This window comes from Leptonotus elevatus, chromosome 19 (genome assembly GCF_054856555.1).
Source record: "Leptonotus elevatus isolate MCC_2025b chromosome 19, RoL_Lele_1.0, whole genome shotgun sequence".
Lineage (NCBI taxonomy): Eukaryota > Metazoa > Chordata > Actinopteri > Syngnathiformes > Syngnathidae > Leptonotus > Leptonotus elevatus.
The window spans coordinates 12,136,911-12,154,476 of NC_141257.1; the positions used below are offsets into that span (position 1 = coordinate 12,136,911).

General features: G+C 41.7%; 1 pseudogene; it reads left to right on the forward strand.

The window, feature by feature from the left end:
• Positions 1 to 15,322: 15,322 nt before the first annotated feature.
• Positions 15,323 to 16,956, forward strand: LOC147157996 (uncharacterized; annotated as a pseudogene).
• Positions 16,957 to 17,566: the final 610 nt, after the last annotated feature.

Genomic DNA, 17,566 nt, shown 5'->3' on the forward strand with positions numbered 1-17,566 from the left:
ATCGCCTTATACATGTTGTTTTATTAGAACGATCTATTAATGGATTTAAGGTTGTGTTAAAGTCTCCTCCAATAATAATAGTAGAGTTCGCTGCTAATTCAAACAGTTTAGAGAAAAATTCATGGAAAAAGGCCGGATCATCATTATTAGGGGCATATAAATTACCGAATGTATATATTTTATTAAATATAGTCACCTGAATAATAATGTATCGGCCCTCTGGGTCTGTTATTGTATTATTTAGAGTAAAGAGTAAATTATTATGTATGAGTATACAGACTCCCCTTTGTCTACTGTTATAAGGGGCAGAGTACGCTTGGCTAAAATTTTTATCAATAAGTAATTTTTCTTCAGATTTTTGTAGGTGGGTTTCTTGTAGGAGGCAAATATCTGCTTTTAATTTTAAGAGATGGTCTAAAGTTTTTATTCTTTTTGCCTGTGAGCGAGCGCCACAAACATTCCAGGAAACCAAAACTAATTTATGCATACAAATAATATAAACACAGTCCTATGTATATATCTGTATAGGCCATTTGCCACCACTGGCATGTTATAGGATAGAATCAAAGTGGTTAGGTGATTTATATAGTTTGTATAAAATATGAGGTAACGTATAAGGCAACATGTAAGGTAATGTGTAAGGTAACGTGTAAGGTAACGTGTAAGGTAACGTGTAAGGTAACGTGTAAGGTAACGTGTAAGGTAACGTGTAAGGTAACGTGTAAGTAAATAAAACCGTGCAAAAACGAGTAGGGCGGTGAAAGTGAGGGAAATTAACAGGGGATTAAACATAACAATACACCAGTAACCCCAGCGAGATTTTTTTTTATTTTATTTTTTATAAATATACTTTAGATATAGTTGTGTATTAATATTATATTTATAATATAGCCTAAACATAATAAGTATTCATGTTTTTGGTTTTATAACCACATATACAGTATATGTATACACCTAGTAATCAAACTAAGTTTAGTTCCACCAATGCTAATTAGAACAGCCAGGGAGTGGAATTGGGGTTCCGGAATAGTTGGCCATCGATATATAACTTATCAACGGCTATCGTAGTCCGCTTACCCTCCTGCCTATTTTGTTTCATTATAGGAAACAGTACCTTTCGCCGCTCATTGATCTCTCTCGGGAATTGATCATTCATTCCAAATGAGGTCCCTTTAAGCTCCCGTCCTTTACTTTTAACAAATAATTTCTGTTTAAAATGTTCAAACTTTGCAATAATAGGACGGGGTTTGTTGCCTCTACGGGCTCCAAGCCGATGTACCCGGTCAAAAGAGATGTTATTTACCGTCTCCTGAGGAATTTTTAATGAATTCGTCATAAATTTTTTTATCTCAACCTCTGGGTTATCAGAGGTATTCTCAGATATACCTGAGAATATTAAATTCTCCCGCATACTGCGGGATTGTACATCTAAAACTGTTTCTTTTAGCGTTTTATTTTCTTTTTTCATAGTTTCCAGCTCGGCTGAAACAGTCGTGAGTGTAGAATGTAACTCGGCATTTTCCTGTTTAAGGACACTTACCTGCTGACTGATAAATTCCATACTTACTTTTAATTCTTTGACGTCCTCGAGGATGAGGCCGAGGACGTCAAGTTTTTTATTTATGGACTCCAGCACACTGACCGAAACGTCCGTAGTGGTGGTGGTTAGGTCGTCCGTGTCCGTCGCTGAATCGTTTTTCCTCTTCTTCGAAGAGGGTTTCTTTGATGGTTTCTCGACGGCAGGATCCTCCATCGCGCAGCTGTAAAAATATCCGTCGATGAAACGTTCAAGGTCCTCCACGTTGGGTGGTATTTCAGATCTGCCGGATGAAAAAGAGAGAAGAGAAAATGCAAGATATATGATGGTTAAATTTGGATTAGTTTAGTATATTAGAGCTAGTTCTATCTTAGCAGCAGGACGCCGCCATGTTAGGGTTTCTGGTCTCGCTGTAGGTCTCGCGATAGTCACAGCATCTCGTGAGCCCTCCGGCTTCTGCTGAAATGTCATCATCTGGAAATGTCATGGGAGGGTGTGTTTTGTATCAGTCAGAGCCTTTTCCTCACCAAGACCAGTGTTTCAGTTGTGGCCGTTCTGGACACTGGGCAAATGCCTGCCGGCAGTTCCCACGTGTGCGTGGGCGGGGGAGGCGTCAACAGAGAGGACGAGGCTCCTACCGGCAAAGGGGACGTGGCTCATGGGGCCCTTCCACACGCCCGGCTGCGTCACAACAACATTACGCTCCTGTGCCTTACCAACAGCTCCTGCCGCCACCTGGTGGACAGTTTCCGCAATGACTGGATCCTGAATTCACATGTCATGGCATGCAGGAGCCAATGATTGACATGACGGTAGGCGGGACTGTTTTTTCATTTATGGTAGATACTGGAGCTCGACATTCTACCATTATGAAATTGCCACCTGACAGTACGCTCACCACGGATGGTATTTCGCTCGTTGGATTTAAGGGAGAACAGACTGTTTTGCATATGACATCTCCGATTCACACACAGTGCTTCTCACAGACTTTTTTGCACGAATTTGTCTATGCTCCGAATTGTCCTGTGAATCTTTTGGGAAGGGATCTTCTCATAAAAACTGCTCCATTGATCCAGTGTGGACCGGACGGAATTACACTTCAGTTCCCAGACGGACACACTCATCACTGTAATGATGAATCCGCATCCAACGTCTCCACCCAGCTTGCAGTGATGCCTCAAAACGCCATGACATGCACCCCTGCTGACATCTACTGGGCAAAGGTTGACACTGATTCTTCCGGCTGGAGGGACGCTGAGAACTTTTGGAAGCTATGGTCTTCTTGGATGGACGGGCCCTCACCGGGTAACTGAAAGAACGTCTTGTGCAGTGCGCTTGCATAAGAAGGGGGACACCTGGTACCACCTGTCATCTACCAGGCCGGCCGGGACACCTGCTGGCTCAGCAATCCGACCTGCGATCACCGGATGTCCTGACCTGGGAGCCACGTCAGCTGAATCCGTGCCCGGTTCCGGAGCTGCCGTTTGAGGACATCAGTCAACGAAGATCAAGATCAAGTGCCTTTTCTTGGGCAATCATTCCATGAACAGTCACATTTTCGGGCAGAATAATCCCAGGTGACAAATCGAAGAATTTGGGTAGTCTACCCCAAATTCTTAAAGAAGAGACGAACTATTGCGACACTCTTCATTCAACAAAGACCTTCAAAGAACTTTATCACGAGATGGCTTCAAAGCAGAAACATATATCCGTCTGCTGTATCGCGACATTTCTTTTCATGTTGACTTGGTATTTTTGTCAGCCTTTTGACACAACTTTGAACGCAATTACAACGTATCGTATTAAGCGAAGTATTAAGTCTACATATAATCCCTGGGTCACATTCTGGACTTATGATAAATCAATTGCTGTGACAGTTGCTCCAAATACAAACACTTCTGTTAAAATTCCTATTAAATCCTTAAAGGGATTTGGTAGGGGGAGACAGACTAAGGGGGAAGATTGGATAAATTACTGGTGGTATCTGACAGGTCATGTACAACGAGATTGGAATGCTCTAATAACAACACAGGATGGAAGATACTGGCGTCCGGGAACTAGTGAGGAGGCAGTCTTCTTTAGCAAAAGAATAACATTGCGTAATATGGGGGGGGCGACTCTATATGAACTTCATTTTTCCAGAAGGTAAATTACGGTCGCCTAACACAACAATTGATAACGCCTCCTGTTTTGGATTTCTGTTGTGGGCCTGGTTCTCCGGACATGACCCATATTTCCCCATTTTAGTATGCGTAAATAAAACAATGAGTAATTTAGAACAGCCAAAAATGACTAACTACACAATGGAGAGCGGAGTGAAGGCGGTCAGCGTACCAACTGAGGGAATAGTTGAGAGGTTTCGGGTTACAAAAGGATTTTCCGGGGGCAGTAACAATTGGCTATTATTGGCGAACGAAGCGGCTCGAGCCTCTGATAAAAACAACTGTGGTATGTGTAGGTCCGCGTCCTTTATTGAGAATCATTCCGGCTAAAATAGATGATCACTGTGTAATGGAACTAATGAATAAGGCTGTCCCCAATGTCAAATGCTCGAAATGGGATAAGGTGTATCCCCTCGTCGATTGGCAGAAAACTAAACCAGTATTTTCAAACACAGTTGCAAATGGTAATTTTACATGTATTAAAATGACAGGTACTGGAGAACAGTTGGGGGGACTAAATTACATCACTCAGTGCGTGGCAATAGTAGATGTGGGACAGAAGTTCCAACCACGATCCAGGGCGGACATATACTGGTGGTGCGGTGATAACAGAATATTTGATAAGTTGCCTTTAAATACAAAAGGATATTGTGCCCTCATAACCCTTCTCATGCCAGTACAAATCTACCCCATCTCTATTGATAACCTGTTACAAATGATTGATAATTGGGAACCAAAACCTCCTTCTTTTCAGAGGACCAAACGACAGTCTTGGCAAGAGCAGAATGTTCCCACCTACATTGATGCAATTGGAGTACCAAGAGGTGTGCCAGATGAATACAAATTAACTGATCAAGTACTCTCAGGATTCGAATCTGTAATTTGCTGGTGGTGCACCATAAACAAAAATGTAGATAGAATTAATTATATACATTATAATGTACAAAGGCTAGGAAATTGGACTCAGTCTGGCTTTGAGGCTGTACGCGGCCAGTTAGCCGCCACATCTTTGATGACATTCCAAAATCGAATTGCACTAGATATGTTACTGGCAGAAAAGGGCGGAGTTTGCTCAATGTTTGGAGATCAGTGTTGCACTTTTATTCCTAACAATACTGCTCCAGATGGAAGTCTGACAATTGCAATTGAAGGACTGCGAACACTCAATAAGAAAATGAAAGAGCAATCCGGTGTAGATACTTCTATATGGGATAATTGGATGAATGTGTTTGGCCGCTATAAAGCTTTGATTTCCTCAATTTTGATATCTGCGGCTGTTTTCACTGCATTATTAACGATTTGTGGATGTTGCTTAATACCGTGTATTCGTTCTCTCTGCCAAAGACTTATTACCACTGCTATTGAAAAACATGATGTACAAAATAAGTCCTCTCATATGATGGTGGCTTCTGCTAAACCATACGTGTCTTCTATCGCATCCAATGAGAGGGACGAGGATCCTGCTGGCATCTTTTTGTAAATTTTTTTGTTTTGGGCTCTTTTGAGAGCCCAATTGAAGGAATGTTAACTCTGTTAACATTTTTACTGTTTTACTTTATATTTTAACCATTTTGTATTTAGTTATAGCTGTGTAGATGTAGGTATAATTATGTTAACTCAGTATGGCTCAAAGAATAGAATGGCATTCTTATCTGTCTTAGATTTATGAGAGGAGAAGGGCAAACGGGGTCTTTCCATCCGCTATTTGGAGGATAGTATATGGTGTCTGGTACCTGTCTCTGTCGAAAGAGACAGGCTGATGTATGATTGTTTTTCTCTAATCTGATTTATACCTATGGGAACTCGGAGAGGGAGTAGAGAGGGATTTTTCTGGTATTTACTGATGTCAACAAATGTACTGTGGGCTGACTTTTCTATGAACCCTCTTTTGAATAAATAATGATGTGGGCTGGAGAGAAGACACACATTTGAACAGAGCACTGCTTGGGTGACTTCAATTGTGTGATCAGAAGCTTCTGAAAACATTTACCTTTGCAAGGGGACTTCTTCACCAGGATCTCACCATTCAGTTAATTGAACACGCAAAGAGTACAATACTTAATATTGTCTACTCTAACACTAGCCACCACAAAAAAGGAGACGCGTTTTGTTAGCGACTAATAGGCTCAGCAGACGCCAAGTGTGAGCATAGTGTGTCGCCGATATCGTGAATATGTGTGCTGCAACGAACGTGACGTGCGAAAAAGAGCTTTGTGGAGCACAGGAGGTGAACGAGCGACAACGTCAGCTGCTGGACGCTGTGTGCAAGAGGAGCAGCCACATCCTCCCAACATAAATAAAGAGGGGCAGCTGCCACTATACATTAAAGAGGAGGAGGAGGAGTTCACAGAGTTGCCCGGGACTGTTCAGTCACTTGTACACAGCACTAAGCGATTGTTCCTTTTTTTCTTTTTCTTTTTTACACGCTGAGGCAAATCGGTTGTTTCTACACACAAATATGTACATACTGAAGAGGGTCTTCTGCCCAGATTTAGTCATAACTGTTTTAATTTATTTATTTCCTCAGTAGAACTTTTATCTGCGGATGTGTCTTTGTGAGTGATGTCGCAATTTCTGCCAAGTGTCTGTAATCAATTATGTGTTTAAAATCTTATCGTCATGACTGGGATCTCATCAATTTCCACAACAATGGGCCATTGTCTGTGGTTCAAGTGTCTGTAATCAATGATGTTTTTAAAGTCTTATCTCATGTCCGGTGAACTCCAGGTGGACTGTTTGGAACCGCCCTTCAAGATAGTATAAAAAAGTTCTAAGTGTCTGTAATCGACACACTTGCGAGAGACTCCCACCATTGCTGGGAGCTCGCTTGTGTCCGGAATATTCTGTAAAATAAATCCTTCGAAGGACCTGTTCACCGATCTCCAGTCTGTATTCAGAAAATCAACATTCTCTCTACCCAAAAAACAACATACACGCGGAAGACAAAGGAGTCTTCTAACAATCCATACACATACGTTTTCCCGGCTTTGTTATTACTGCGCTCACGTGGCCCATGTGATAATCCTAAATATAAAATACATAACCTCACAATAAAGTGAATTTACCAAACCTTGTGTCTCTTGTGTCCCGCAGGCGTCGGTGAAATATATCTTCAGGAGTCAGACTTCCTCTCCAGGTTAAAGAAGAGGAGCAGCCACACCCTCCCAACAAAAATAAAGAGGAGCAGCTGCCACTATACATTAAAGAGGAGGAGGAGGAGTTCACAGAGTTGCCCGGGACTGATGTCCATTTGAAGTCTAAAGATGAATGTCTATATGAAAACAACAAAGGGGCGGAGCCTTCAAGCAGCAGCTCAAGACAACTGATAACAACTGAAGATGATGAGGACCACCGTGGAGGATCACAAGCAGACAGCCGGTTAGCTCTAATGTCAGATGCTGAAGACGCGTCACACTCTTCTCACACTGATGGCGAACAGTCTGACGGTGACATGACATGTAACACTGACAGCAAACGTTGGAAATGTTCTCTATGTAAACAAACTTTTGGCAGCAACTTTCATTTGAGAAGACATATGATTAGCCACACTGGTGAAAAACCTTTTCCCTGCTCAGTTTGTGGTCAAAGTTTCTCTGACAGGCAGAAATTAAAAATGCACACAATAACCCACACCGGAGAGAAGCCTTTTGCCTGCTCAGTTTGTGGTCAAATATATTCAAGTAATGCCAAAGCTAAGAGGCACAGGTGTGCTGGTGAGAATAGCCGTGATGAATGAAGCTTGATATTAACTCATTTATGGATCGACTTAAAATGGTGCAGAAATCCTGTCTACCGCTGAATGAACGAAGGATCTGTGTACTTGCATTGTATATTGTATGTGTCTTGACTTAACCCTGTTATATGCGTATATTTCTTCTTCTTGTGCTGGGTCTGCTACAGACATCAGTGATCATGGCCCTCCATGCCTCTCTGTCATCCGTTTTCCTAATAAATTCGCTAATGGGGTTCTTCCGTGTTGCAAAGTTATTTAAGTTGTCTGTATATTTTGCCGCCTTCTGTTTTTTTTTTACTCCACATATCTTGCCACGTTTAATTTGTTTTGCCATGATATTCTTTGCAGAAATATACCTATAGTAGGCTGCAATTACTTTATATAGGGGCAAACAATTCTTTAACAGATTCATGCAGGCAATTAATATTATTCTCTCGCGGCAGCCACTAAGCTGGCAGAGCCAGACTGGATGCCGGCCACATCTATATTGCACTTTGCCCTATAAAGCCTTTATTAAATAGGGATGCTGAGGGGTGGAAATCAGTAAAAGGCCAATTAAATAAAATGGGTCAGGGGGATAAACAGTGGCACAGAGCTCCTGGTTGGGCCCTCCTACAAAGACAAACATTGTTTCTTGCATTGTGTAACTGAATGCATCCATCCATCTACCGCTTATCCCATTATTATAATACTTAAATAATAATAATGAAGGTAAATATAGATAAAAGACTCTTGATAGGAGAATTGTATTCAATTAAGTAAACAGGTCATACCTTTTGGACAATGCTCCCTCCCAAATGCTACCTTGCTTCCGGGGTGTTGCGCAGATGCCGGTAGGCTGAAATGGAGCCCTAATTGTATGTGAGAGATATCAGCGGGTAGTAAACTTATGACAGGTAATTTTATTATATGCTTACCGTCTTGACGGATTCCCTGCTACTTTGAGCAGCTTACTCGACAGGCGTCTAGATTCTCTTGTGCAATATGTTGGGCGTCTTCGTGTCTGTGGCTATGTGGCCACATGCGCACCTGCAGCAATCAATGTGGGATCTCACGGGCGCCACTCCTTCCTTTCCCCAGGTCCCAGAGCCCCTATAATGTTCCCTCGGGTCCTCAAGCCCACCATTTTACGCACGCACACACACACCTATATTTAGAGGTCATGAAACTGTTGTAACTCTTCTTGTTTTCGCTTTAGGAATACAGCTTTATTTTTACGTGTCATAAGTGCTCAGGTTCGTGGATGCGCTGCTCTTGCGCTGATTAGCAATTTTGTTGAGGTGCACGATTTTACAGCTTTAAAACAACGCTGTACAGGTACTACACGTGTTTCTTATTCGTCCAAATGCAGTTTTGATGTGTCCCTTTTGTTCTCCTGGTAAATATATCGTTCCGCGTGATATTTTTGTTTATTATTACATCATGGTTTTCCCCGGCAATGAGATTTGTCCAGCTGGAGTTGCCGTAGGTTTCACGTGACTTTGATACTCCGTTCCAGGCCGCTTTGGCGTAGACACGCACGCTTTCGCGCTTCGCTATATAATCCTTCTTGATTTCTGACTGAATGGACTTAAACATCGACACTGTGCGTGCGTCGCTACTTTAGAGAAGTCAAACATAATTGCTACATTTCGTGTCTGCTTACATTCGTATCAGGCGGTGCTCGTCAACATCTCTCAGCCCTGTTTTGCTTAGCTTGCTAGTGTTAACATTGTGAAAAAATTTTACTTTTTCAATTTATATCTTAACCGTTTTGATTTTAGTTAGAGCTGTGTAAAAATAAGAAAACAGTTTATTAAATTTTACTCATGTATAGTGCCTTTGTTTAGTCCCTGGGAAATACATGTCTAATAAGGTTTATTTTCTTATCTAAAGGAGTATATGTCTGAAAACGTACGCAGAGTTCTGTCCATAAATTATCCGGTCCAGGAGGTGCCGGGACCAATCATTTTCCTACATCTGGAGTGGACTAAGATACGAGCTGAAGATTTATTATCTGTTTTTGTATTTCACTGTTACCACAAGGACAGGAGACAGGAGGGGGAGACTATTTTCTGTAAACATTGTTTTTGTATAAGTTGGGATGAGTCCAGAAGGAGGACATATTTCAAGACCACTTCTGATTCAGTAAGGGTCCTGAATGACTTTAGAAATTTCTAAATAAAATCTCTTGCAAGAAAGCCTCTTCACTTGATCTCAACTTTGAATTTTATTTCAACACGCAAGAAAACAGAGAATGTTTTCTATCAGATGGTGACGCCCGACATTTTGACGATTACAGGCTGCGGCGTTCACGGACGGGCGGAACTTCTAGGCGCCTAAATAATTAATTACGGTAAGTAGAGACGTTTATCCACGTAGGGAAGTTCTGTCTGTTTGGGACCGCTGCAACCGGTTTTCGTCTTCTAAATTGTCTAAATTTTACATGAGGTCTGAGTGAACAGGTATTAGTAGAGTTTGAAGTAGTTCGCTTAACGAAGGGACGCGAAGTCCTTGATTTGGGATTTTACTACGACATTGAACTATACACGTACGTGGTGACGAGGTCATTGTTTACGGAAGTACCGTCACGTTGGTTTATGTGCAGCTGAAGAAGCATTAAGAATTTTAAGATATACAGGTTGAAGCAAGCGGTTTTATTTTGTTTTTGGGACGGGAGTCTCACCGCTGTGAAGAAATTGATGGCTCATGATGGTTATTTTATGAATTTTGAGAGGAAAACGGATAGACGCGGGGGTTTATTACGCTGCCGCTAAGAAATCTAGAGATCATGATGGTTATTTTATGAATTTTAAGAGGTACAGGTTGACATAGGGCTTTATTACGCTACTACTAAGAAATCGCTGGATCCGGATATAAGTTATTTTTTATTATTTTTAACGAAGGCACGTTGTATTTTGTGAAGTGTGTCCGTGCGCTTCGGAGGTATTTCCTGTTTCGTACTGTACTTGTTATGTGTGTCCGTGTTCTTCGGAGGCGTTTCATGTTTGTCTGTATTTGTTAAATGTGTCAGGGTTTTTTTCGGAGTTATTTCTTTTATCTGTGGTTAATTTTATTAGTTTGTTTATTTTTTGAGGGGAGGAACGAGTAACGTTGTCAAATAAATTTAACCTATTGAACTATCATACTACAAGTGAGACGTCACTGAATTGATAAATATTAATACGACTTGGATATAATAATAACTAAAGAGGTGAATAATTAAAATAAATAATGGAGGGCGGTTTTGACCGCGACACCGAATGGTTTGACCTAAAAGTACTTCCGGTTCATAGTCGGAACTTATTCTTGGATGTACAAGTTAAGAATGCTTCCGAGGTTTCAGTCGGAGCCATGCCCGAAAAACATCGACGTAAAATGAAAGTACTATTGAATGATTGGATGACGGCTTGCTGTGAAAAAGGTTGGTTTCCACCGTTGACATCCGCGGTTTGCTTGATATCTTTGATGAAAGCGGTGGAATTGGCATGCGTGAAAAAATGGCAATCGCTGGACGAAATGGTACGAGAGACTTTTGTATTTTCTTTAAATGGTAGAAGAGTCAGACGAAATTGTAAAAAAGTTGATCGAATGATGATTAATGCTAGCATGTTGGCTTTGGGCAGTTCCGTTAAAATCGCTCGGATGGCTATGATAGAAGCTGGTGATGACAAAGTGGCTGATTTTGATGCTAAACTAACAGCTCCACCGGCGTATGCTGAGCCGCTCACGGGAAATATGTTTGAAGCTATAAACCCGTTTACTGAATCACCATACAAGACTGCTATTCAGACGTTGCAAAATTTGCAGGCGCCTATATTGACTGTAAATGGCGGTAATCTCAATGTGGATTGGAATGGTGAAAATTGTGATGCGAATCCTCGACCGCATCGATCTGTTTTGCAGGCCGCGGCTGACGGCTTGGCAGCTAGCGTAAACGCCTCTGTGAAACAATTGGAGGAAAAATTCAACGAAATATTGGCTATGAAGGATGACCCGCAGAAAAAAATTTAACCAGGCTAGAGCTTTCGGTATGGAACTGACTAGACACGCTGAAGTGCCCCAGGTAGTTTGCAGCAAATGGCGTACAATTCTTTCTTGCTTTGAAAAAGCTGCAGACGACGAATTGACAGAACAAAACCGTTTATAAAAAGGCGGAACGAGACGAATTGTTTCGGCAACGTGAACGTGACATGACTAATGAAGCTTCTAATGCATTGGCGAATAGCTATCAAATTGTAGAAATTCAAAAAAAGCTAGCTGATCTAACATGTGCCGTTGGGGATGTTATGGGAATACGTGACACTAGTGCGACCGACAGACTCCCAGACAGTACTCCTAAAAAACCTGCGACTCGTTCTAAAGTAGGTTTGCAAGCACCCATGTTAGCGAAAGTTGATCCAGCCACCGGGAATTCGGCTACCGTGTATAAGCCTTATTTGCCTTCTGACTTGAGCGTACTTTTGCATAATCTTCCCCCACTGCCAGCGGGGGGTGAAAACTGGCTGAGGTCTCTGCAGAGAGAGGTGACAGGTCAGATTTTAACTGCGGGAGATGTGCGTGCACTCTTAACGCAGGCATGCCCTCTCTCTCAACTTGAAGTGCTGATGACAAATTCAGGAATATCATCTTTAATGGATGGTGAGGCACTATCACGTGACAATTATTTAACGCTGTTTGAAGCGCTTGGCGGGTTGTTCCCACTCCCGGAAGTTGTCATATCTGACTTGGATGTTTGCTCCAAAAGCTGATGAGGAGGCTGCGGCGTTTATTGACCGAGCTCTTGTGGAATATTCGTTGAAAACTGAAAGGAGTCCCTAGGTCTGTTGTGCAGGCCATGGAGGTGAATCCCGATTTGCTTGATCTGATCACGCCAGGTGGTTGTCTCATCTTAAACATCATCTGAGAAGGTATGCGAAAGATATTGATTCAAAAACTGAAAAACATAGGAATACTGAATTACAATTGGCAACTAGAAACATTTCCGCGGAAATTTTGAATGGGCCTGCTGACTCTTTTAAATGAGCTGAACAGTTTAAAATTTAAACCATTGAAATTGGTCAAGAAATGTGGAAGTTAACCATAATCAACAAAGTATTACTACCCCTTTAAGAAACATGCATATTCACGCACACACATTTGATTTGAACTAACATTGAAATGAGCTGAACAGTTTAAAATTTAAACCATTGAAATCGGTCAAGAAATGTGGAAGTTAACCATAATCAACTAAAAGTATTACTGCCCCTTTAAGAAACATTCACGCACACACATTTGATTTGAACTAACATTGAAATGAGCTGAACAGTTTAAAATTTAAACCATTGAAATCGGTCAAGAAATGTGGAAGTTAACCATAATCAACATCAACTAAAAGTATCTTACTGTCCCTTTAAGAACGCATACACATTTGATTAACTTGAGTGTTGGGAGACGTCACGCACCAACATTCCATTGATTTTGTATAGGATACGCACACCTCAAACAAAAGCCTCTCACGACTTAACGGTTAAAGATGCAGATTCCAGAAATGGCTCGTTAGAACGGCAAGGGTTTGGGGAACGCGAGCATGTTCTCAGTTTTTTAATCGGATGAAAAATGACCAAATGAGAGCAGGTTGAAAACTTATGATTGATCGAAAAGGAAGAGGGAAAAACGCCAAAATTAACATGGAAAAAGAGGCGAAATAGTCCGACTTCTCCTCGCTTAAAGTGAAAATAAAGTTACTAAATGACACCTTAGCCAAATAATGTCAGAAACTAGACACTTGTGGCTACAAAATGTGCGAATTTGATGTCTAGTGAGCAAAGATTGTGGCCATGGTGACGAGTTGAAGTGAAACTTGGAAATGCAACTATTCCAGACATCATGTTCCAGATTTCGCGGAACTGACTCATTCTCTCAGACAATTAGTGAATGAAAAAGGAATGAGAAACCTGTCACATGCTCTTAATTGGACTCCAGCTGCTGAGAACTCTTTTGTTCTGCTGAAACAGTTTTTGTCATCAGCTGCGGCTCTTGTCGTCCCTGATTACACTAAAATGTTCTTCCTGGATGTTTCTGAAAAATCCATCAGTGTTTCGGCTGTTCTTTTTCAGAAGGGGGAAAATGGTAATAGACATGTTTGCCTTTATGCATCAACACCTCTTGAAAAATATGAACAACGTCATCCTCTGTGTGCAGCTTTTGCTTCAAAGAACAGAAATAGTGGCTGTGACAACGGCATTAAAAATAGCAAAAGATAAGATTGTGAACATTTACACGGTTATGCGTATGTAGTGATACATACAGCCATAAAAGAATGGCAAAGAAATGACTTCATGACTGCTTCAGGGACGCCTATCAAACACCATCAAGACATCTTTGATTTGAAAGACGCCTTACTACTGCCTAAAGCAGTAGCTGTGATAAAATGTAAAGGACATTCAAAAAATAATGATTTTGTGTCAGTAGGAAATGATTCGGCAGACAAGGCGGCAAAACAAGCAGCGGGTTACAGCCCAACATTACAATTGATGGTGAGTGAAGGTGAATTAGGACAAGAAATAACCACAGAAACAATTAAGCTGTGGCAGGAGAAGGCCAGTCCGGAAGAACAAAGTGTGTGGCTGTCAAAAGGAGGTCAAAAGGATGGAGCAGGTATATGGCAGAAACAAGGTAAATATATCCCATCGCAGAAACAATTAAAAAAACTGATTTCTGAAGCCCATGGACTGTGCCATGTTGGTACAGAGGAAATATTGAGACGACTGCGCAATTGCTGGCATCCTTACATGAGACAAATTGTTAAAAGTGAACTGCAGGACTGCAGTGTTTGCAATAAATTTAACAGTATGCCTACATCTAAACCTACTCCGGGCACTCACGATCCAGAAGTGACTGCCCCGGGACAGGTAATTTCAATGGATTTTACTGACATGATAAGACCAGTGGAAGGATACCGATAATTGTTGTTAATTGTGGACTCCTTTTCCAGATGGCCTGAGGCATATCAATGCAAATCTGAAACAGCAGAGGTCGTGGTAAAACATTTGATTAATCATTACATACCATCACATGGGTTTCCCAGAAAAATTAGATCAGACAATGGAACGCATTTCAAAAACAAACATCTACAGGAAGTAGAAAAAGCATCGGGGCCAAGACATACATTCGGGTCAGTTTATCATCCCCAATCCCAAAGACAGGTTGAGCGAATGAATAGAAATATTAAAGAAAAATTTGCTTAAGCACTGGCCTCGTCAAATTTGAATTGGCTACAAGCTCTTCCTATTGCATTAATGAATGTGTGAATGTCACTAAACTCAGCCAAAGGCCGGACTCCGTTTGAAGGTCACAAAAACAGACCATTTCCGGCTCCTGTTGCACCGCTGGGTGAGTCGCACATTGCAGGACCTCCAGTACTCAAACAGTTAGCATCTATGTTCTCCAAGCTAACAAAAAAGTGTCCAGATGCGCCTTTAGAAATAAATGATTGTGAATATGTGTGGTTAAAAGTGACTAAAAGAAAATGGTCTGCTCCTAGATGGACCGGACCCCACAAGGTCACGGAGAGAACGTCTTGTGCAGTGCGCTTGCATAAAAAGGGGGACACCTGGTACCACATCTCGTCTACCAGGCCCGCCGGATCCGCCTCTGGCTCAGCGATCCCACCACCTGCGGACCAACGGACGACCCGACCTGAGGGCCACGTCTGCTGATCCAGTGATCCAGTGCCCGGTTGTCGAGCTGCCGTTTCAGAGGACATCATTCAACGGAGATTGAGTCAAGTGCCCTTTTTCTGGGCATCATTCCACGAAGAGTCACATTTGCGGGCAGAATAATCCCGGTGACCAATCCTTGCATCCCTGGCAGTTGACCAGGATCCTGACAAAAAACTAACACGCCACTCTTTTCATTCAACAAAGAACTTCATCACGAGATGGCTTCGAGGCGGTAACACATCTCCAAACGCTGTTACATCACGACACTTTTTCTCATGTTGATGTTGATGCTGATATGGTATTTCTGTAACCCCCTTGCTCCAACTTTGAGCGTAACTGCAACACATCGTATTAAGCGAGGTATTGATTCTCCACGCATTCCCTGGATCATATCCTGGACTTATGATAACTCAATTGCTGTGATAGTGGCTCCAAACACAAACACCTCTGTTAAAATTCCAATTAAATCTTTGAAGGGATTTAGGAGAGGGAAGCAGACAAAAGGGGGGGACTGGGTGAAATACTGGTGGTGTTTGACAGGACATTTACGGCGAGACTGGAGTGCTTTGATAACCACCCAGAACGGACGATACTGGCCTCCGGGAACTAGCGAGGAGGCAATTTTCTTTAGCAAAAGGATAACATTGCGTAAAATGGGAGGTTGACTCGATTTGACCTTTGCTCTTCCTGATGGAAATATATGGCCGCCTAATGCAACTCTATATAACACCTCCTGTTTTGGGCTATTGTTATGGGCATGGTTTTCCGGACCTGATCCATATTTTCCCATTTTTGTTTGTGTAAATAAGACTATGAGTAAGTTAGAACAACCAAAAATGACTAAATACACGATGGAAACCGGGGTAGAGGCTGTCAGCGTACCGATTGATGGTGTAGTTGAGTGGTTCCGTGTTATGACAGGATTGTCCGGCAGCAGTAACAATTGGCTACTGCTGGCTCGTGCCTCTGAAAAAAACTGTGTGGTATGCGTGGGACCACGACCTTTACTGAGAGTAATCCCTGCTAATATAGAGGATCACTGTGTAATGGAACTTATGAATAAGACTGTCCCCGATGTCAAATGCTCTCAATGGGATAAGGTGTATCCCCTCGTAAATTGGCAGACAACTAAACCAATATTTTCAAAAAAAGTTGCGAATGGTAATTTTTCATGTATTAAAGTGACGGGTACTGGAGAACAATTGGGAGAACTAAATCACATCACTCACTGCATTTCGGCAATAGATGTGGGACAAAAGTTCCAACCGCGATCCAGGGCGGATATTTGGTGGTGGTGTGGTGATAGCAGAATATTTGATAAGTTGCCTTTGAATACAAGAGGATATTGTGCTCTCATCACCCTCCTCCTGCCAGTACAAATCTACCCCACCTCTGTTGATAACCTTCTACAAATGATTGATAATTGGGAACCAAAATCTCCTCCTCCTTTTCAGAGAACCAAACGGTATTCTTGGCAAGAGCAGAATGTCCCCACCTACATTGATGCAATTGGAGTACCAAGAGGTGTGCCAGATGAGTACATATTAATTAAAATCGAATTGCACTAGATATGTTGCTGGCAGAAAAGGGCGGAGTTTGCTCAATGTTTGGAGATCAGTGTTGCACTTTTATTCCTAACAACACTGCACCAGATGGAAGTTTAACCATTGCAATTGAAGGACTGCGGACACTCAATAAGAAAATGAAAGAGCATTCCGGTGTGGATACTTCTGTATGGGATAATTGGATGGAAGTATTTGGGCGCTATAAAGCTTTAGTTTCCTCAATTTTGATATCTGTTGCTGTTTCCGCTGCTTTGTTAACCACGTGCGGGTGTTGCTGTATTCCATGTATTCGTTCTCTTTGCCAAAGAATTATTACCACTGCTATTGAAAAACAGGACGTACAAAATAAGTCGTCTTATATGATGGTTGATTCTGCTAACCCATTCATGCCCACTATTGCATCCAATGTGGGGGATGAAGATCCTGCTGGTATTTTCCTCGAAAAAAAAAAAAGTTAAAATGTTTATTGTGGGCTCTTTCGAGCCCAATTGAAGGAATGTTAACATTGTGAAAATATTTTACTGTTTCAATTTATATCTTAACCGTTTTGATTTTAGTTAGAGCTGTGTAAGAAAACAGTTTATTCAATTTTACTCATGTATAGTGCCTTTGTTTAGTCCCTGGGAAAGAAATGTCTAATAAGGTTTCTGTTCTTATCTAAAGGAGTATATGTCTGAAAATGTACGCAGAGTTCTGTCCATAAATTATCCGGTCCGGAAATCCGGAAATTTCCAAATAAAATCTCTTGCAAGAAAGCCTCTTCACTTGATCTCAACTTTGAGTTTTATTTCAACACGCAAGAAAACAGAGAACGTTTTCTATCACTAGCCACCACAAAAAAAGGAGACGCGTTTTGTTAGCGACTAATTGGCTCAGCAGACGCCAAG